This window comes from Ictidomys tridecemlineatus, chromosome 14, assembly GCF_052094955.1.
Source record: "Ictidomys tridecemlineatus isolate mIctTri1 chromosome 14, mIctTri1.hap1, whole genome shotgun sequence".
In the NCBI taxonomy this organism is placed as follows: domain Eukaryota; kingdom Metazoa; phylum Chordata; class Mammalia; order Rodentia; family Sciuridae; genus Ictidomys; species Ictidomys tridecemlineatus.
The window spans coordinates 49,156,327-49,178,546 of record NC_135490.1 but is presented as its reverse complement, the minus strand read 5'-3'; the positions used below and the strand labels follow the sequence as shown (position 1 = coordinate 49,178,546).

The window sequence follows — 22,220 nt, the reverse complement described above, 5'->3', positions numbered from 1 at the left end:
ATATTAATGTGGCCATATCATACATCATACAAAAGAGACTCAAAAATTGTGGTCACAAAAATCCAGGAGAAAAAAGTCCATTATTAAAAATGTTATGCACAATATAAAATTATTCATCATAATCACAAAGGTATTTAGTTTCATTTCCCACTTTATCTTAATAAAATATTAACTGGTTACTGGAAATGCATGATAAAACTATAAAAGTTAGAACATATATTTAAGTGAAATGAATTTCCAATTTCTCAAACATTAACAAAATAATTTTGTATACATTATTCAAATGAATATCAAATGTTTGTAAATATAATTGCAAACATATGTGGTAATTTTCTTCCATACTATCATTCATGATATGAGTTAGAAGAAATCATAATTTGCCACATAAGTGTCCTATAGTTTCTTTAACCAGGCTGAAACCAAGTTTTATTTAAAAGCTTTCAAAAGCTTTGATATTTTTGGTGACTTTTTTATGCACCAAATGCACTGTGAGAAGCCTGGGTGTTTCCTCATGGTAATTAACATATAACATGGCACATGGATATTGCAAAATAAATATGTGTTAACTGGTAAATTTTGTTTTACAGCTTGAGTATAAGAGTTTTTAAATAGTTCCATTGCTTACTCAATTCCTTGTGTAGCAAAGTATAATCAATTCTAATTAAATTTGTTATTCTAGAGATAAATTTCACCCACAAGAGGCATAGATACAAGAATGTAAAAGGTACTTTTGTGTTTGGGGGGTATGGGGGGAGTAGAACGTATTCTATCTCTTCCTTAGTTTTAAAATACTCCTGAGAATAATATTAATTACTAATTTGTATTCCCCTTCATGAATTATAAAGAAAACTATAGGTAATAAAGTTTTATAAAATAGATATTTGCTCACACAATGTAAATAAAGCAATGATCAAACACAAAAGAAATGTCTTGGTTACAAAGAATTCCAAATAGCACACACAAAGAAGTTGATTGTGCAAAGTGAAGTATTGAGAGGAGAATAGAAAGAGATAGATGGAGATGGCTTTCAACCTGGTGAATTTAATCATGTTGCCAAAAAAGCATAGGTGCCCGACGTTGATGCATAATTTATTCTGGGAAAAATAGAGAGCTTGAAGGATGGAAAGGAAGGAAACAGTTAAGACTACCAAAAATATTCTTAAAAAATTTAGGGAAGAAGAGATCTTTGATATCATGCTTGCATTCAATCTATTCACATTTACTTACAAATTAAAATGTATCTTTTTTTAGATAGAGGTTACTCTCACACAGACTGAGTCAACCTGCAAAGTGGGCTCATACTGGAAAAAAGAATCCTGTGATCAGAGAAATGATTTCTAATGCTCATTATAAATGTCTCATATTTATTTTTCTATTTTTTTCCATTGCAAATAAAGTTCACCGTACCTAGCATATGCAGTACCTATCTAAGGGAAAAACGGCCTTGAATGACCAAATAAAAATAAAGCTGATAGGATCCAGCCTTCATTCATAGAATGTTAGAAGTTATCTAATCAAGTCCTGTATTCCACAGCTGGAAAAATTGAATTTTCACGCAAGGGAAATAGCTTTCTCAGGGATGACAGCAGATGAATGGCTCTAGGTCTCATGAATGTGGGCACAGGGCCCAAACTGCTCACATTTTATCACCATTCTAAATTACAATGCCTGTCACAAAGTGAGCATGAGGTATTCTGTAGATATTTTAGGTGAATTGCATGAATACATGACTGACAGAAGGAATGAGTGTGACACTGTCAGTGCTGGGCTAGTGATCAGTTTGCCAGCATCTGTGCAGTTTAAGATGATGATTTGTTGTGTAATAGTTCCTCAAAAATATCATTTTTGAGCTATGTCAGTTAAAGAAACAATGGCCAGATACCAATGGAAGCAGGTATTGTGACATTCTGAAGTAATAATTCTTTTTAACTTTTGTCATTTTTCAGTGATATTGCTTATCAGTGGAGTCTCAGCTGTCTTAGAGATGTTTTGCTAAAGCCATCCTGCAACACTTGACTCTTTGAGCTGCTCTGGACATACTGTTACTTATATCCACAATACTTCTTCAGCAGTGGTGATGGGCAGACACTTGATTTTACCCTACCTCTAGCAATTTAAACAACCAGGAGGAAGTAGTTGAAACAGCAATAGGGCTCATTCTAAAGGCAATTTTCAGAAATAAAGAAATGTAGAAGAGGGAGAGAAATAAAGACCATACATATTTAAACTACTTGATAAGAGAACAAAAGGTGTTAAACAGGTCATGATAAGCAAAGTATATCTAGTTCTTGAAGAAATCTACAAAAGATTGGAAAACACCTTCTCAAGTACAGGGCAAAGAGAAGAAGTTGATAGCAGACATTGATGTGCAAACTAGTCAAGTTCAGGTGGAGGAAGAGCATATACCTCTCATATGGATTCTTGGAAGCTATTCCCTACAAATTTAAGTGGTAGTTGAGAGTAACATTTAAAGTGGCTAAAGATTGTCTGGGCAATAGCTTCTATGCTCCACATAGTCAGGTTCAAGTGCAAGAGAGATCTTTGTAAAAGAGTTCCTGGCAGTGCTCTGTGATACAAGAGGGGTCACTAAGGCTGTTTAGGGACCCAGGTAAACTTCCAGCCTCCTTCTTCATCTCTACACACAAAGGCTTGTTCCTGGTGGAAAGAATGAGTTTTGACATTACAGTGAGGACTCAGAGATGTGTAAAATGTCATCTCTGTCTTGTTGGGTGACACATCAGCTGGATGATAAGGAAGTGTTTGCACCTCTGTTGGGGGATTTGAAAGTTGAGAAAAGTAGTGGAAGTCTTCCCCATGGCTGGCAGTGCTGTGCAAGGGGGTTGTTCTTTCACCTCCATAGTTGATTGGCACATCCTCTCTGTGGACATTTTCATAATCAATGGCATCACTCGGAAAATGGGAGTATGTGCTAGTCACTATTCTGGGATGAGAGGAGAGGGCACTGTAGTTAGCTGATGAGGTGTCATCAATGGTGTTGAGGTCTTTCAATCCAAGTGTTTGTAGCACCCAGGGATCACCATGGGGCCCAGGTGGTTTTTCACAGTTAGCAAACTCACAAGAGAGGTTTCTCTTGGCATTTTTAGGATGGGGGATCTCAGCAGGAGAGTATCCCTGCTCTTTGTGTTTCCTCTTCCCCTTTCTGAATTTTCCACACACTTTGGAGAACTCATCTGATGACAACAATTTCTGAAGAAGTGACATTCGAAAATTATACTTCCTTTAAATATCTACTAGTTACCCTCATTCTTTAGAAAAATAGGTTAAATTTCTAATATTTTTTCACATACAAGTAAAATGGATTAGATTAGTGTCTGTTACTAAAGTAAAATCCATGATAACATCTTATTTCTTAGGAACCTGAATTCATTTCTTACTCTCAGTTTGAAACTTGAAAAAAGCAGATCATGTCTTGAAGATTTCAAATCAGAGAAGTAATAATTTTTACAAAAATGACAATAAAAGCAATTGTTTATTGAATTATCACTGATAAAATAAACAAATTATTATTTGATATAATTTATGAATAGTTCATCACATGCACTATTTCTTTGGATATAGATACTGTTAAAATCTCCATTAATGAGGAAACTAAGACACAGACATATTTGTGACTTGCTAAGTATCCCTTGGCCTAGAATTAAACCTAAGTTATCTGAATATAGACAGAACTCTTGTTTAAACACTATACAACATTCCTTATGTTATTTCATTAACTTTCAAAGCAATCCCTTGAAAACAGTTGTTATTTTAAATCTTGGAGAACTGAGGTCAAGAAAGGTAAAGCTAATTAATGTCATTTAATAATTTAATAATGTCTTTTTCAAGGAATGGTGGCTAGAGTTAGAAGCCAATGCTAGCCCTTTATTTATGAAAGCTTACTATACAGTAAAGTAGTCAAATCTAGTATCTTTTCTTCTCTCAACTGTTAGATTCAGTAAAAGCAGCAGACACATAATCAATTTAGACTACATAATATCAAATAATAGTTTCTCTAAGAGTAAAGTAAAAATTGGTCATAGAAGCAAACACATACTAGGAAAAACACAAAACTAAAGAAAAAAGAACACGAAGAGACTATAGGCAAGCTATCTTTGAGTTAGAAATAGCTCATTTAATAGTGTAAGAAAAATGTGAATAAAAAATAATGTAACTGTATATACTGAATTGCTGCTCAAGATACTAAGCTCCAGTTATCATCACAGCATCTTAGATTGAGAGAGATTTTTCACAGATTTTTAGTTTTTGTAGCTGCAGGTAACCAAATTTCTAATTGAGAATGATTTTCCTAAAGCCAGAAAATAATTAAAACAACTGAGTTTTTAAATCTTTAATTTCTACATTAAGAAGATAATTAAAACAACTGAGTTTTTAAATCTCTGATTTCCACCTAACTCTCCGTTTGATCAACCTGTTTCCTCAGCAATCCCTAGCTTTTGATATATAAGAAACTATTTTTGTAATAATGTCTGGATAGAATCTGCAATCTAGATACTTCTAATAAATGATACATAAAAGTTCTAGTGAAAGTCATGTACTTCCTTAAGAAATGTTATCCATTCTACTCATATATCCCATGACCTGTTTTTAAGTACACTTCTTGCTTTTAATTAAGAAATTTTACATTAATGGTTTCCTTTCTTAAATCACTGCCCTGACCTTATAAAAAGATTATTACACACCTTGGCCTTTTCTTCAAGACATTTAACCAAAGTAGAATTCAGGTATTGTCTGAGATGATTATTCTTTTCATGTAGCCTAGCAAGTTCTTCTTCCTTCTGAACCAGAGTATCTTGGAGCTGCAAAAAGCAGACAATGGTGAAGGTCGCTCCACTGTATTGACTTTGTAACATTATAATAATGCCACTGTGCCTCAGCCTTCTTAAACTTGATTATTATTCTGTTTGTTTTATGAACACAATTTCAGGGAGTCCTCGTCCTCTGAGACTGAAATCAACAACCCCCTACCACATGATTGTTCAGTTTTGTGCTCTGAATTTTTCATTCATTACAAAGTATTTGAGGGTATTACATGACTTTTAAAATTTTAACCACAAGGGAGTCAGGTAGGTGTAAAGGAAAATGAGCAGCATTCAACTATTTAAATATAGAAAAAAGGTGTTTAGAAAGGTTTACCTGGACTCCTTCCTTGCACATGAAAGAAAGAAAGAAAGAAAGAAAGAAAGAAAGAAAGAAAGAAAGAAAGAAAGAAAGAAAGAAAGAAAAGATGGTTGACTTGTGCCACATTCAGATTGATCTGCCTGTTTGTTCAGTAGATCATATTATTTTTGGGGAACAAATAAGAACAAAATATGGAAAATGAAACAATATTTGGATAAACACCTTTGTCATCATCATTAATTCTTCAGGCAATTATCCATGTTTATCATTTTAAAATACTGACATGATTCCATTTGGTCTTTCCATTAGCCCTCTGAGATATGCCGCATAAATATTCCAATTTCATGGATGAGGAAAAGGTGGATGTGATAGGTCACACAGCTAAAATGTGATGTAGTCAGAGCCTGACTTCATGTCTTCCTCAAGTGTTATTTGTGTATATGAGTGTGTGTGTATGGGGGGGTTGAGACAGAAAGAGAGAGGAGTTAGATGAACAATCTCTCTCTCCCTCCCTCCTTTTTTATTTTCCTCTCTCTCTCTCTCTCTCTCTCTCTCTCTCTCTCTCTCTCTCTCTCTCTCTCTTGACATATGCTCATTTTAGTTCTAAAGTGAGTTAATGTGAATTTTAAGAGGAAAAAGTAGCAGCATAAACTTAAGGGAGGATGCAAGTGGAGAATGGACTGCAGGATGTATGGCCAGTCTCAATGTTCTAACTATCCACACATACCTGTTAATTTCTGTAGAGCTGTGAGGAAAGCTGAGCTTCTTCCCAGGAACATGAGTCCAGAATAGGAAAACTCGAATTAGAAGATGAATCTATGAGAAAATACAAAATGGATAGCATAGAAAACACACTTTTGACTTATGTGCAATGAACTCACCAAACCATTCCCAAAGTGCAATAGGTTCAGTTACCTTTCTAAAAATAGCTGTTGCTTCCTCACACTAGAACAAAATATTTAAAGCTTTCACAAGAAGGATGCAAGCTGTGACAGACAAATATTTATACAACCTATGCCAAAGTGGTTAAAGAGGTGGGATTTTTTTTTCTTTTTGGAACTAAGTGGTCATATTCTTCTCTTTGTATGTATATTCTTGTTGGTTAAATTAATAAAGACTCTCTCAGCTGCATCATTAATTCATTCAAATGTTTATTAACCTTTTCCTTCCACTAGGCATAATATTGCAATCCCACTATCTTTTTTATAATTTTTATTTTATTTTTCTAAGCTTCAACATTAATAATATAGTGTTTGGCTTGATAATCTAATAACATTTTTGATGCTATTATTTCCTTTTCTGTCTGCCTACCTGTTAAATCTAATGAATAGAATTCAGAATTTGATTTAGTAGCAATGTCTACTTTTAAATAATTTGCACCTTGTTTCTCTGAAGACCATGATAAAAAATTGCAAAATTCTACCTTCTCTGTTTTAACTGTTTTCATCTGTATATTTTTATGCTTTTACAAAGATTTTTTTTTCATATTTGACAGGAAGCTATGCCTGTAAATCCAAAGCATTTGGGCATGCTTAATTGTTTTTTTTACTTTATTCCGTCTCATTAATACCATTCTGACTCTTTCCCTGTTCTTCTTAAACTGCTGTTACTAAAGAATTTTTTTATTAAAATAGAGTAGTGAGTAAGAAAACAGGAATTCAATTTTGTAAACAGTTTGGGTTCATATTTTGGGCATTTTGTCTTTGCTGTTGCTTATAGTGAAAAAGTAAAACTGAACAACTTTATCCATAATATGTAAGTGTGCTTCAACATTTTTAGGTTTTCATTTTTGTGTGCCTTTCCTTAACCCCTGTGTCCACCAAAGGAGCATATGGCAAACTATAGTATAGGTATTTAATTCTAAGATATCTGAAAATTTTTAGAGAAATTTGACTATTTATACAGAAATTTACTTAATTTTATAAAAATGTTCACTAACCTTCAAGTCAAGATTAATACCATTCATAATTTTCCATCAATGTTATACTTCCCTCTCACTTTGAAATCCTATGTGAATGCTTGTGTGTGTGTGTGTTTGTGTGTGTGTGTGTGTAAGAGAATAATTGTTTCTACTTACAAGGCATTGTCTATAGAATCTCCTCTATGAAATAAAAGATGAAGTTATTCATTCTTGTTTCTTTATCATACTTGGGAAATTTTCCTGAATTTCAAAAGAAATGTTATAACTAGTATCTTGACTCCAAAACATTCTACTAGGATGTTGTTTATAAAATATGACCCAGAAAAATTCTTTCAGTGAGTTGGGAATCTCCAAGTACTATACATTAGAGGGAGAAACACGTGTTGTCCAGCAAGAAAGAGGAATAATCCCATTTTCACTATTTGGCAAGTACAAAATAGCAGAAGTTAAGGTTGTAAAATTCAAGACTCTTTGGACTAACTTAAATTTTTTATAACGTCCCTTTTCCAGAGTCCCAGACCATGATGCATTGCAGCCACATTGCTTGAAAAGGGCTCCAGGTCTACCACTAAAGCAGAAGAGCAGAACTTACCCTGTGCCTGTGGTGCTTGTTGGGGCTCACTGTTGTCCAGGAGACCAGCAGCCCAGAAAGAGATCCAAGTCTCCGTGGAAATGTCAACACTAGTTTCTGACGGTGTAGTGGAATACAGGCAATTATAACTCTTGTCTCCTGCAAAATACTGGTCTTGGCAAGGCAGAATGGTGTTCTGTGAAATTCAGTATAAGGAGTTGGGGTGGAGGTGGGTTTCCCAGAAGATTGGGCGATGCAGATGTGGACGGAGAGAAGGGTGGGAGAAACACACAGAAATTACATACAGTTAATCAAGAAACAGTGAAGGTGTTAAATTTAGATCCAGATTAAATTTTGAGTGGTTTAATTATAATAACTAAAAAGGAATCAGCTCCTATGACTTTCCTAACATTTCCACAGGTCCTTTAACAACGAATAGACTACTACTGGATGAATCATATTTATATTTTCCTTTGTAATGCCTAGCTCACCAAATAAGCCAGTCAGAACTATCTTAATTATATTTCTATTTCTAATCACCTTGGAAGACAAAGAACCCATTAAAAAGGATGAAAAAGCAGAATATGGCATCTTATAGACTAACCTCTGAATCTATAATTGTCTTATGCTTCCCTTCCTCTTCTCCTCCAAACTAACATTCTGTTGGATCTTATGGGAATCTGAATAGAGATACACACAAACTCATGCTGTGTATAATGTATATGCTATATATATATATATATATATATAATGTATATATGTGCATATGCATATATATACATACACATACATATAGTTATGTGCATACATATACATACTTGTATAATATACATACATATAGACATATGCATATATAGACATAAGTGCATATGTTCTCTCTATCTCTGTTCTATAGATAATTAAATAAACTTTGTTCCTTGTAGGTAATTAAATAAAGTTTGCCCCAGCTCCAGTCAGAGGAACGTAACATCACTCCAAGTAAACATCTAAAAGCTGAAAGAAATAAGCAAAGACTGCAAGCTCTAGATATCTCCATCACTAGGGCTCAATGTCCTTGCAAAGTTATCCTGCCACCACTAACTGCCTGACGTGTGTTCTCACTGTGTTCTGATCCAGGGAGTACCTTCCTGCCTGCCACTTCTCAAACCTCAAACATACACTCTTTTCAAATCTCCAAACAAGGATAAGTATGCAGCCTTCCTAGGTTAATTTGTACAACAGTCCATTCCTAATTATTTGTCAATGTTTAATCAGGTAAAAGCCATTTATTCCAGCAGAGCCTAGGTTTAGATAAACTCTGTTTGACTGCTACGAATCTTTTGTTGGCTTGAGTACTTTCTTGGTCATAACATAAACAGAAGAGGGGAAAATGAGTCAATTAAGTCACACTTTGTTAATGTTCCCAGTGAGTTAAGTCTTAGAAAAGGAAAAAAAAAAAACACAGTTCAGAAGCAAATGCAGCTTGGGGAGTGCAGACCAGAGAAGTTAAGCCAAAAGTTTATCAAGAGCTATTTTTCTTGTTTTCATTTTAAAAGCATGTTTGCAGACTCCTTCCTTGAGGTTATTATTCGAATCCAAGTTAAACTATTAGGCAATTGACACCTGAGAAGAAAACAAACCCCAAATACTCTTACAGTAGTTCAACTCCAAGTGTTTGCAAATATGTGCATAATCTGGAATAAGAGGAAGAATAAATAGTAAGTGAAGGTGAATAGGTGAAATTTTGGGGAAATATGAAGAATAAAAATAACAGGGAGAAAGGCAGAGGGAAAGGAAGGGAGGAAGAGAGAGAAGACAGATGATAATAAAAAGAAGACAGGAGAGGATCTATTTTAATTGGTAGATAGCAAAGAAAGCTTGCTCCAAAAATGGAATAAATTCTCAGTGCAAAGTTTGTTAGCTTTCAGAGCCCCATGTTTTGCCAGAGGACTAGCAAACGCCAGTTCCTCACTTACCATCTTGCAGTGGAAGAAAGCGCTGAAGAAACTGAGCTCACACTTAACTTTTTCTTAAAGCCAGTGGGAGCTTTAAATGGAATGAAGGGAGGAACTATTAGAGGCGAGTTCTAATCTGCGGGGGAGCTGGTGACACTTGGGGCTCCTGGCGAGCGCTGCCCTCTGATTTGGTGGGAGGCTATCAAACAGGTGACGTGAGCTTGCAGACACCACGTGAAGCCAGAGTCACTTGCACTCCAGGGACCACGACAGCAGGATCTGGGACCTGCAGGTCGGGCTCCCTGCCTGCTCTTGGCTACAGGGTATGCTGCGTGGCTTCAAAACCCACGCGCCTATGCACGCTGGCTGTGCACCTGGCGCAGGACGTCAGAGGCTGGAGGTGGCAGCGCAGCCCTGAGGGACCCTAAGGCCAGCGCTTCCTCCTGCACCACATGCGCAGCGGGCCAGGGAGGGGCGGAAAGTCTGCTTGGGCTATGGTGAGGGATGGCAAGGTCTCAAACCTGTATTTCAGGGATGGGGTGGCACTTGTGGAAGCCAGTCCTACAGCCCCAGAGCTAGTATTATGCCTATCTATCTTTTGACCACATGATCACAATTTAATGCCAACTTGTATTATGTTGTAAATTTATTTTAATTAATTTATTTTCCTTATTTGATGGACCTTATTTTGCACAATTCCGGAAGTGGAGGTGACATTTCAATTCTAGAATATAAATTCCCCAAGAATAGTGATTTCTGCTCACTGCTGTTTCCAAAATGCCTGGCACAATTTCTGACACATAATAAATGCTCAGTAAAGATTTGTTTTAAAGAATGAATTAAGCTACACATTTCTGAAATCTAAAGCATCTTTCTCTGTGTAAGCCTAGCCTCACAACTATATTTATATAAAATAAATTCATTAAGAAAAAATAGTGTAAGCATTTAATTTCCTGTCTTTTCTCTTACTTTTGATTCTCACAATTCCTAAAATACTATGCCTACCATAGAAAGAAGAGTAACAACATCTTTGAAACTATTTATCTACAACTAATAGTAGCTTCTCATTTCAATTTATATTCTAATTAGATATAAAATACTTGATGATAGCCATAGGAGAAAGGATACTTATTGTCCTTGTTACATCCACAAAGGAAGGAAGCACTAAGGTTAAGAAAACTCACCAATGTTAACACAATTGGGAAGTGGCAGGCTTTGGATTTGAACCTCTGACTAACTAGTATACCTATGGTATTTGACTTTAACTTCTCTCTATTGCATGTTATTGCTGTTGATCAATGGGCATTATTATGGACTGGGTTGTGTTACCCATAAGTCATATGTTGAAGCCCTATACCCAATGTTACTGTATTTCAAGACAGGTGTAGGAACTGAAAATAATGTCTGATTCTGACTTGCACATCCCTTTCTCTACTCTGGCTCTGACCTTTCTTCATTCTTCTTTGCACTCTACTCATGACCCTTAGCACTCAGCAAAATGACTAGGACATAATGGATCTTAATTAAGTACTGTATATCCAAAATTAAGAAAGGAAAGGAGGGGGAAGCTGCTTCTCTTCGTGGAGTCCTTTTCTCCTGCTTCAATGACATTTATTTGAAAAACACTTTCAGATTAATAGTAGTAGTTTTGGGCATCCCTGCCTGGAATGTGGATGAACTGGAATAGTCAACACTGACTCATTTCAGTATGTGACATGAAGGACTGGTCCATCTCTGCTCTAACTGTAACAAGAAAAAAAAGATGTAATGGCTGTAAGACACTGAGATGATGGGTAAGGAGAACATATCAAAATGCATTTAATTCATAAGAATCAGTGATCTTTTTCAAGGCAAAGAACTCTTCATGCTTTTAGTCCTGCCAGCAACACAATCTGTTTGGCAAAACCCTCATTCATTTTGTGATGAGCAGCAGGGACAGAAAAAGGAGGATGGAGTTGTGTTTTCGGAAACTTTCACAAATGACACAGGAGCCTCTGCAAGATAGATTTTCTTTTGGCTCCAAAAATGATACAAAGTAGGTAATTGACTAAACATGGTATGAAAAAAAGGACTATAAGCTTTGCATCAAAATATACCCAGATTTCAGCTTGGGGTATGCTATGATTGAGTCACTTGGGGTTATCTTAAGCCTCTTATCTTATTTGGGAAATTAGCATAGTAATACATACATTAGAAGTTATTTTAAAAACCAGCCATTTTTATTAATGCTTAATTATTTCCTAATTTGTTGACTAAATATTGGATAGTATCTCTTTTTACTATTAGGGGTGAGGGACTCTGCCTTTGTACACACATGTGCTCCTGTGTCTTGTTTATTAAAGTAACTGAAAAAGAATGCTACATTTATAAAACAGGGTTTTTCTTTTCTGAGGGTAAGACATAATTTTAAGAAGTTTTTGATTGGTTTTAAGCACAACAATATTTGGCAAATCATTAATACTTTAGCTTGGTAGGCTGGCAGTATACATGATGGTGGAGAACCCCTAAACAGCAAAGAGCTATTGACAATTAAACATAAATAAGATAATAAATCTATTCTCAAATCAAAAACTAAGGGAAAAAACTAATTATTAAGATTTGATTTATGCATGACATCTTACTTAACATCCACTACTAAGGTATAAACTTAATTAATACTATTATGATGATGACTAGTATATTGAAACCTGCATCCTGTAAACCATAATGGGAAACACTTTGGCACCTATTTATCCACATTTATGAAAGAAGGAGGTTCACATTTCTTAGTGATGTCAATGTAACCCACATAGATGTTTATTTCCTGCAAATAATAAGATTAGTTAAAACTGCCTTTTGTGTTGTGCCTAAAGCAATAGCATTAAAGGGAATGTGGCTCCAAACAGCCCAGTGGTTGAATCAGGGTACCACCTCCTGTCAGAGCAAAGATATAACAAAATAAGAGGTAATTGGACCTCTTATTTTGCACAAAAAACAAGTCTGCACACAGAGAAGGTTAGAGAGTGAGTAGAGATTTGTCAGGAGATAAATAGGTTGGCATATGGAATATTATTTTGTTTAACTCCATGATTATTCCATTAGTGGATTCGATAGTAAATGTAATAAACAATTTCTAAATTTTTCTATAAATACAGCTTTTCCCATTGATTCAATGGTTGAATCTCCAGGTAATAATAAAGATAGTATTTCTTATTTCACCTGTTTGTAAAGAAAATTATTACATTTAGATAAAGTATATTTAGAGAAGATGTTTTGCATTGGAAAATTTAACATTTGAATTTTTAGCATGTCTGAAGAACCTGACACATTTCATTTGTTGAAGCATAGTTTTGAATTTTACCGCACCAGAATAATATGCAGAAATCAATAATTTTAATATAGAGACTTACTACTCACCATATCTGTATAGTAGCCAGAATATATTCAATAACCTATTCAGTGATAAAAACTGTTTCTACATAAACAAAAGGCATGAAAAATAGAGTCAATTGTTAATCCTGGTAAAAAAATGTGAAAAATAATAAATTTGAAAAAACTCCTAGCAGTTTACTAAATAGAAAAGAGAAAGGCCTTGGATTCATTCAGGAATGAAATATTCAGTTTGGAATTGAGTCAGATCAGCTCTGTATGGAAATGTGTATGCATTTGTGCATGTGTGTGTGTGTGTGTGTGTGTGTGTGTGTGTGTGTGTGTGTGTGAGATATTTGTGATATTGTTTTATTGGGAGTTTCAGTCAGAATTTATTTTAATATCATTATAACTACCTTCAGCTCTTTATTTATTTTATCAAGGCAAATCACATACTCTAGTAATCCTCACAATTTAAAAATATTTTCAGCCTAAGGGCATATCTTTCAAATGGCAACTATTCACTTCATCTTTGAGAGATACCGAGGAAATATATGCCAATCTGTATTCATTGCAAATTGAGACAAACCTTTTCTGTACTTGATAGCATTGCTTTCTGGCTTTTCTCATAATATAGCACTTCAAAATAACATTTGTGGCAAGTTAGAATAAATTGTTAAGGCTTCTCCTGGCTGTTGATAGTTATGGGAGTTCTCATTTCCCCCAGGCCTCAACAGAGAACAGAGGATATCATTATCTCATAGGCCTGTGACCTATTATGCATGGGTACAACAGTTGGGAAGGTCTGCTCCATGGAACCTATCTGGCTCAAATGGAATGAAATAATATCAATACCACTATGAAAATATGTTAAAAACATTGAAATTAACCTTGTATTGTGACCAAGGTTAGAGATGTGGAACTTCAAACAAAACAAGACAATACATCTCAACCCCGACACTTTATTCAACCATAGTAGAAAATGATTAAAACAGGTATTAGGATTAATATACATCAGAGTTATGCTAGTGCAACTGTAACTTAAAATACAATAAATCTCTGCTTCATGAGCACCAGCATCTTCACAACCTGAACTTCTGTGCCTTCACTGCTCAAGTGATTCCTCCCAAGGATTTCTGATGCAGAGTTTTTTGGATAGCTTGCTGATCAGACATTAAAGGCCTGAAAGGTGAATCAGCAGTGACTGTGACATCATATTGTGTCTAGAAGATGCATAAAGAGGAAGTCGGGCCTGATTTTTTTTTACAAAGCTTAGGATTTCAATCCCAAAATAGGACAACTGGGAAATGGTTCCTTCTAGCCTTGGAATTATTAGCGAACCTGAAATAAGTTGACTTCTTTCATGAAAATAAGACAAATAAATGAATTTAAATACAAATGTTTAGTTATAAAAAAGGTATAATTCTGTATTTTTGTAATCTATAAAATTTGTGAAGTTAACTTATTTCTCAATGACCTATTAATTTTTGACAAATTTATCTTATTTACGATCAAATCAAAGAAACTTACTTGATATTGGTATTAATGCAATTTGGATGTTTCTAGTCAACTTCTGTTTGCCATATTTCTTTTTTTTAGAACATGAAAGCATAATGTCAATCTGTAGCCAGTGCAATCATTTATATATTCTAAAGCAATCTGTGAAAAATATAGAGAATTTTTATTGTTATGAAACTAATACTGCTTACTATAATTAGAATGAATTAAAGTATTATAAGATGAAGAAAGTACCCTATCAACAATAAAGTAAAATTCCAAATTTCCTCTATGACATTAGATAAATGATGTTTTGGTGACAGTAGTACATATAATTTTTATTTTTTCTTTATCTAACCAGAAGCCTCCCAGCTGCCACTTTTGGGTAGTATCAGCATTGCATGATTCAATCATAGCTGATGATTTTACACAAATCAATACATTTTAATAGCTTCCTTTTGGGGAAGGAAGCACTGAAAGACAAGCAAAGAAAAAATAGTGGTTTTTCTTCATGAGTACAACTGAGAAGAACTCAAATTGCATAATGTGCATCTTTTATAAACTATTATTTGTAATTGCTTTTATGTATTATTTGGCATTTATTAATATAGCTTGATTGTATGTGCCTATTTATGTTTTTACATATATAAATTCGGGCATCTGGAGCAGTCAGTGATACCCAAGGCTTTAAACACTTACACCTGGAAATATTCAGATGTTGACAAATAAAGAGTTATTCTCCAATCTTATATTTTTTATAAAGTGACAATAATTCACATAAATGCAAATTTGATTGGTGAAGGAAAGGAGCATTTGGTCCCACACTAATGTCAGTGTCTATGAGATAGGCTGTCTGCTTCTCCTGTGGAAAGTTTCAAGTAGCTCTGTGCCAGTTGGAGTTGTGTTGAACCCTCAGCATCACTCACAATAAATTATATCTATATTATAAGAAATGCATATTAGGAAGCCTATTTAAAAGTATACATGCAAGTAAAGCTTCACCATAAAGTTTTGTGTTTTAATACTAAAGGTAACATATTTATATACAAAACAAATACATGGTCATAAAAAAGTAAAAGTAATAAGGAGAAAAACTAATATATTTGACATTCAGATTCAGTTTTCCGCAAATATATATATATTTTATATATATAAATCACATCCCCAGCCCTTTTCCCTTTTTATATTTTATTTAGAGACAGGGTCTTCCTATTGAACTTATGAACATCTTACCTCAGCCTCCTGAGCCACTAGGATTACAGATAAGAACTTTAAAACATCCATCCTTTTAAGCCAGCACGCACAAAAGAAATTAATTCATGAAGCGAGCAAATTTAAGCATGATTTACAACTGAGTTCATCACATCAATATAAGGGACATTTGTAAACATTAAGAAAATGTCCAAGAATATTTTTATTTTGCTGCATATGGGTTTCCAGCACTATTGTTGAAGAGATTATCTTTTCTCCACTGTTTGTTTTTGGTGCCTTTGTCTAGTATGAGATAACTAAATTTATCTGAGTTTGTCTCTGTGTTTTCTATTCTGTACCATTGTCTACATGTCTATTTTTGGTGCCAATACCATGCTGTTTGCATTACTATAGCTTTGTAAGACAGATTAAGTCTGATATGGTGGTGTCTCCTGCTTTACTCTTCTTACTAAGGATTGCTCTATCTATTCTGGGTCTCTCATGTTTCTCAGATGAATTTCATGATTACCTTTTCTATTTCTATAAGGAATGACATTGGAATTTTAATTGGAATTGAATAGAATCTGTATAGTGCTTTGGGTAGTATGGCCAATAAGAAATTGTTTTGACAATAAGAGATTGTTTCAGTAAATTAGAGCATGTCTATAGTATGGATTGTGTATTCATTGAAAATATTTTTAAACTGAAAACCTAGAAAAATAGCATAATGTTAACTATATTGAAATGTATATAAGTGTATTAAAACACATTTTAAAAACAGGCATAAACAAAATGACATTAAAATAATGTTTCTTTTTTCATAAGAGAAGTGTGATTATGATTTTATTTTTCATAATCCTGTACATTCCTGAAAATTTATATGATAGATGTTTTGCTCTTAAAGTCATAAAAAATAAAAAAATATATATATATGAAATCACAGAATTTATTGGAAGTAATATATTTTTGTGGAGTAAAAACATGGTTAAAGCTGAGTGCCTTGAAGAATAATGACAGATTATATTTTGTGTGTTCCTACTGTTGTTGGATTTGCATGGTGAGGGGTGATTGTGGTAGAAGGTAAATGTTCTATTTCATTTTTACCCCAAAACTCAAAAATGTTTTTAAAAATGATGCAAATCTGTATAAAAGTGGAAAAGTACTTTATATATAAGATTTTGTGGGGCTTTGACATCAAGATGCAAAAATAATACAAGAAGGCTTTGCTTAGATGTAGAAAATTAAATAGAGTGTGATTATAATCTTCAAATTAATACAGAATTGTTCAAGAGAGTAAATAGACCTAATCCCATTAGTTAGCACTAACCAACTGTAAAATTTTAGTGTAAAATAAATAAGGGTATTTGTTTTGCTCAGTAATGTGTAAAGATAGAATTAGCTATCCCATAAGAAGTGAACTCTTAGTTAATAGACAATTTCACAGAGTGGATGAATTACTGAGACTATCAAGATGTTTTATTGCTTGTTCATACAGTGTTACTACCAGGAAAATACAGTCCTTAAAATTATTTCCAATGCAAAGAACTTGCAATTCAATGTAATTCTGAGATTAGAAGTCTTTGTAATTAACTTGAATGCATGTTTTAAGATATATCTTAAAACATGCATTCAAGTTAATTATATATATACATATACATATATATATACATATATATATAATAGTTTTACTGAAATATAGTAGAATAACATAAACATAATGACATTAAAATAATGTTTCTTGTTTCATAAGAGAAGTGTGATTATGATTCTATTCTTCATAATCCTGTACATTCCTGAAACTTTATATGATTGATGTTTTGCTTTTGAGGTCATAAAAAATGGCTATATATATATATATATATATATATATATATATATATATATATATATATATAATAGTTTTACTGAAATATAGTAGAATAACAGTGATCAAGTAAACAGGATAAAGCAGCCATATGTGAGGAGGTTAGTGGCAGGGCTAAGTGACTGTAAATCCTCATTCCTGTGGAGTCTTTTCTCCATTTTATGAGTCACTGGAACCATAGCACTTTTCATGAAAAGATGGGAGCAGCATAATAAAAGAGACGGTATATAGCGTCCACCCCAGATATTAAGGGCTCAAGCTTTAGAGGCAAACAATGAAGATTTGGGAGTGCAAGACCTTCATAGATTATGTTACACTGGGTGGTAACTCTTTAGGGTCCAAGAAGAAGTTTAAAGTCACCAAGTTCAGCCTTATTTCTCTATATATTTCTATTTCTACGTTGCTCTGTTTATGCCTGTGGGGACTGCAGAGTGTGAGCACAGCCATATTTCCAGAAAATAAAAAAAAATAACAGTGGATAGTGGATGTCAATATCCTCAGTCATATGTTAAATGTCATAAATATGTAAAATCCAAATATACTAGGAGAAGATGGGCTAAAAGGAGAGCGGTCAGAAAAGAAGGAAAATGTGAAGGCTACTTCATTGCAGACCAAATCAAGTTCATCACTTGTTTTTGTCAATAAAGTTTTATTGGTACTCAGCCACATTCATCTGTATTCATAATTTCTACGTCTGCTTTCATTTTACATGTTGTGTATTTGCATGGCTTACAGGATCTAAAATACTTACTCTCTGGTCCTTCACAGAAAAGGTTTTCATCCTCTGTTTTAAATTAAAACAATAGTTGCTAAATACTTCGAGGCATGATAATATGGATAAAAACATCACAAATAAAATGAGAAGATATGAGCTCAAGTCGGGGTTCTGCTACATCCCAGCAGAGGTCCTCAAGGCAAGCCATTGTCCCTGTTTAGGCACAAGCCCACTGTGAAATGGAAATCAGATGATTGTTCTGTCATTTGAGACTATCCTTCACAGAGAGGTACTTGGTCCGTGCCTGTCATATCCGTGTGCCCTGGGAGTCTGAGGCAGGAGGATGGCAAGTTTGAGGCCAGCATTAGAAACCTAGTGAGACCCTACCTCAAAATTCAAACAACAAAAAATAAAAAGGGCTTAGGATGTAGTTCATTGGTAGAATACCCCTGTGGAGTTCAATTTCTAGTACTGGGTTGGCGGGAGGGAAGGAAAGGCAGAAAGAAAGAGAGAGGGGGTGGGAGGGAGAGGATGTACAGCAAATTGCCAACCACACAGTGCCATGTGTGCGCTCTCACTGGGACATTGGCAGAAGGCTCCCTTTGACCTCCTAAACACCTGTGGGATCCATTCTTCTGTGGACTGAGTGCTGCCTGACGTGCCTGAGTTCTTAGCCACTTTTCTGTGGCTCCCAGGGGGAGTAGGAGAACTGTTGTTGTCACAGAGCAGAGGTGGACAGGAGGAGACAGCCCTAAGGAAGTGGACTCCACTGTGCGGTAGGCACTTCTGGCCAGCAGTTGAAGAACGGTGTGAGAACCACTCTTCTTCCCAAGAGCACCCTTGGTGCCGAAGTCCATCACTGGAGCCTGGATCTCATGAATCATTTCATTTCCCTTGAAGAATCTGAGCATAATAAACCCCGTTACAAAAGAAAGGATAATGTAGCTGTTGACATAAAACTGAAATTTGGGCGAGAGTTTATTTATAAGTACAACACTGAGTTTTCAGAGCTTGGGATTTCCAGCCCCCGTGGCTGATTTCTGTAGCAAGATGTGAATCCTCAGGCTTTTGGCCAAATTTGAGAGGAAAGTCTTCAGGCTGGCTGAGATTAGAATGCTCAGTGTGGCTTCTCTTCTGAAATGCTGTGGGCATCTCTCATCTCCCAGCAGGGCTCCTCAATGGGAGAGACTGTAGGTGCTAGGTGCAGGGACAGAGGCCGTGTCTTCTCCCCCACCCCAACTTCAGTGCCTGCCTTGTCTAACTGCAGAATGAGCTGTGATCTCTGCTGCCTGTCTGCCTGCCCTTGTGAGTTGAGGTCCTGGTGAGTGAGTGCCCAGGATCCAGGGGATGATGATTGCATATAATTGCCTCAGCAGAATGGCAGGGAGTGGGGACCTCTGAGAGCCTGATGAGGCCGGAAAGGTTAAGGCTAAATGTATCCAAAGGAAAGCAGAGTCAGAATCTGTCCCTGGTGGCAGATGTGTCCCTGGGGTCCTGCCTACAGACACCATTAAGGAAGAGAAGAGGTCAAGGGGGCCTGTCAACATGGTGTACTTAGCAGAATTGCTATTTGTTGAAGTACTACAAGAAATGGAGAAGTCAGGAGATTGGAACTAAATGGCCAGAGGCAGGAGTGAGTCGTCAGATCTCATAATTAGAAGAGCCAGGCAGAAGGGGAGGCCAGGGAGGTGAGTGAGGTTTGGCAGGGGAGAGGAAGGCCACAGAAGCCATGGTGAACAGGGAAGGCAGGACCTTTCAGAGTTAGCCCTGGAACACAGGATGTGATTATCCAGGTCCCTTTCAGTTGCAAAGAACAGGAATGAACTCTGGGTAGCCCTTAAGAGAGGAAAATAAGGAGTTCTAGGGATGGTGATTGAATGTCTCATAGAATTGAAGGACCCAATAGGCCTGCCAAGTATAATCTAGAATTGGGAGTTAGATTACCATGCCGAAACCAGTCCTCTCCCTGACCTCTGCCTCCGGATTCTCTTTATGTCTCTTTTATTTATTTATTTTTTTTTCAAAACTACCAGTGACATTTTTTTGGCTGGGCTGCCCAGAGCACCTGAGATCCCACACCCTCAGTTCTGTCTATTTGGGGATGGACTACCTTATCTCAGCACGAAATCCCTCATGACAGCTCTGACTGGTTTCTAGTCAGATGACCATTGGTTATGGTCACAAGGAAGAGAATTGGGGCAGGTTCTATGGTGTAAGGATGGGCAGGAGAAGGGACAGTTCCCAGAAGCAAGTGAGTTCCTAGCAAAAAGAGACATGCTGTGAAGAACAGTCGCTTTTGGTGACTTTAGGTGTCCTGAAGGGTGATTTTTTCTGGGCCCTGAAGGCTTCAGAAAGATGAGGGCACAATCTTAATAGGCCAAGTAGAGAGCCTAAATGTGGTGGGCTTGTCTGCCATAATCCTACCAGCCCACTACCCTCCCTCCTCGAGGACGGTCTAAGTTGGGCAGCACCACGCCATTCAGGGGATGAAGTAGGTAAGGGGTCCTTCTGGGAATGAAGGGCTCTGGAGAGGGTGGAACTGTGCCTGGCCCTGAGACAAGGGAGGACTCACCCACTCATGCTCCATCGGTGAACCATTCTCCTAGGAGTCACAAGTTTGAGAATAGAAAGTTGGAGCCCCCAGTAGGAGGAATGCAAGGGGGGTGATCTAGGAGACCAATAGCAGAGTTCTTGGAATTGGGTTCATTCTCTTCTTTCCCTTTCCCTTTCTGGAATAGATTTGGGGATATGCAATTTGCTTTTAGTGTTGCCTTAGACTCTGGAGAGCTGAATGGACCCCTTGGGAGCCAAGGCAAAGACAGCAAGGCTCTGGCTACTGAGACTTGGCCCCTCATGGGAGGTAGCTTTCAGGGAGTGGCTAAAGGGGGCCTTGTTCCGCTGAGGTCAGCATGGAGGGGAATGAACCAGAATTTAAGCCTTGATAAATCTGATCAGAAAACAGAGTGTACACTGGCCTTGGCATCTCCCATGCTGTCATATAGAGTCCTCAATATTGCATCACCTCCAGAGTGCATCCAGTAGGCTGCATGATACCCAAACAAGGACAGAGGAGCAGAGATGAAGGACCCATAGGGACACTACTTGGAAACATAAGAAAGACCTCTCCTGAAGTAGAAGATGCTCTGCTGACATTGCAGATGTGAAGTGAATTCCATTTGTCTCTCCTGGTCATCTCCACTGGTTGCTGGCTTTCAGGGGGTGGAAAGCTAATACTTAGGTTCTGCGGTGCTTTTCCATAAAGTCATTTATCATTTGACTAGACACTGATTCCTGGTGAGAAGACAACTCCACCCAATTCCTACTCCTTAGAACCTGTGAATGTTTACATTATGTGGTGCCATTTGTGTAGATGTGAGTCAATTAAGGATCTAGAGATAAAGAGATGATCCTGAATGCACGTGTCAGTCTTAAATGCCATCTCAAGTGTCCTTATGCGAGAAACAGAGGGAAATTAGATACACAGAGGAGAGGACAGCAGGAAGACAGAGGCAGATATGGGAGTGATGTGGCTACAAGCCAAGGACTTCTGGGTGGAGAGATGTGGGTGGCCCTGCAGCACTTGATGAGTTCAGACCTCTCGTTTTCAGAACTGTGCACGTTTGTCATCATTTGTTACAGAGCAATAGGACACTCATGTCCTATTGTGGGATTCTATTGTCCTAGGGTGGGATCATGCTCAGTGTGTTGCATATCTCCAAAGTGGACTAGGTATGCAATGGATGGTTGAGGAATGAATGGATCACATGCAGGGTTACCTTTAACCCTAGTCAAAAGACTACCTATCCGGAGACCTGTGTGAGCCTTGGATCTGCCTCTCAGTCATGGCATGCACTCAAGCACGTCCCTTTTCCTCTCAGGACCTCAGTTTTCACACCTGTCAAATGAAGCAATAACATCTGCCTAGTATTATGGTATAAATATAAAAAGATGATGATAGGGAAGTGTTTTATAAAGATGTTACTATTTTTTCTCCTTTCTGCTCCTCCCTGCCCCAGGCCCTTTGTGGCCGAGAGTGACAA

The 22,220-nt window shown here is 36.5% G+C and overlaps 1 pseudogene; it reads right to left on the bottom strand.

The window, feature by feature from the left end:
- Positions 1-2,157: 2,157 nt before the first annotated feature.
- Positions 2,158-9,685, bottom strand: LOC144370611 (geminin coiled-coil domain-containing protein 1-like; annotated as a pseudogene).
- Between the last annotated feature and the right edge of the window lie 12,535 nt (positions 9,686-22,220).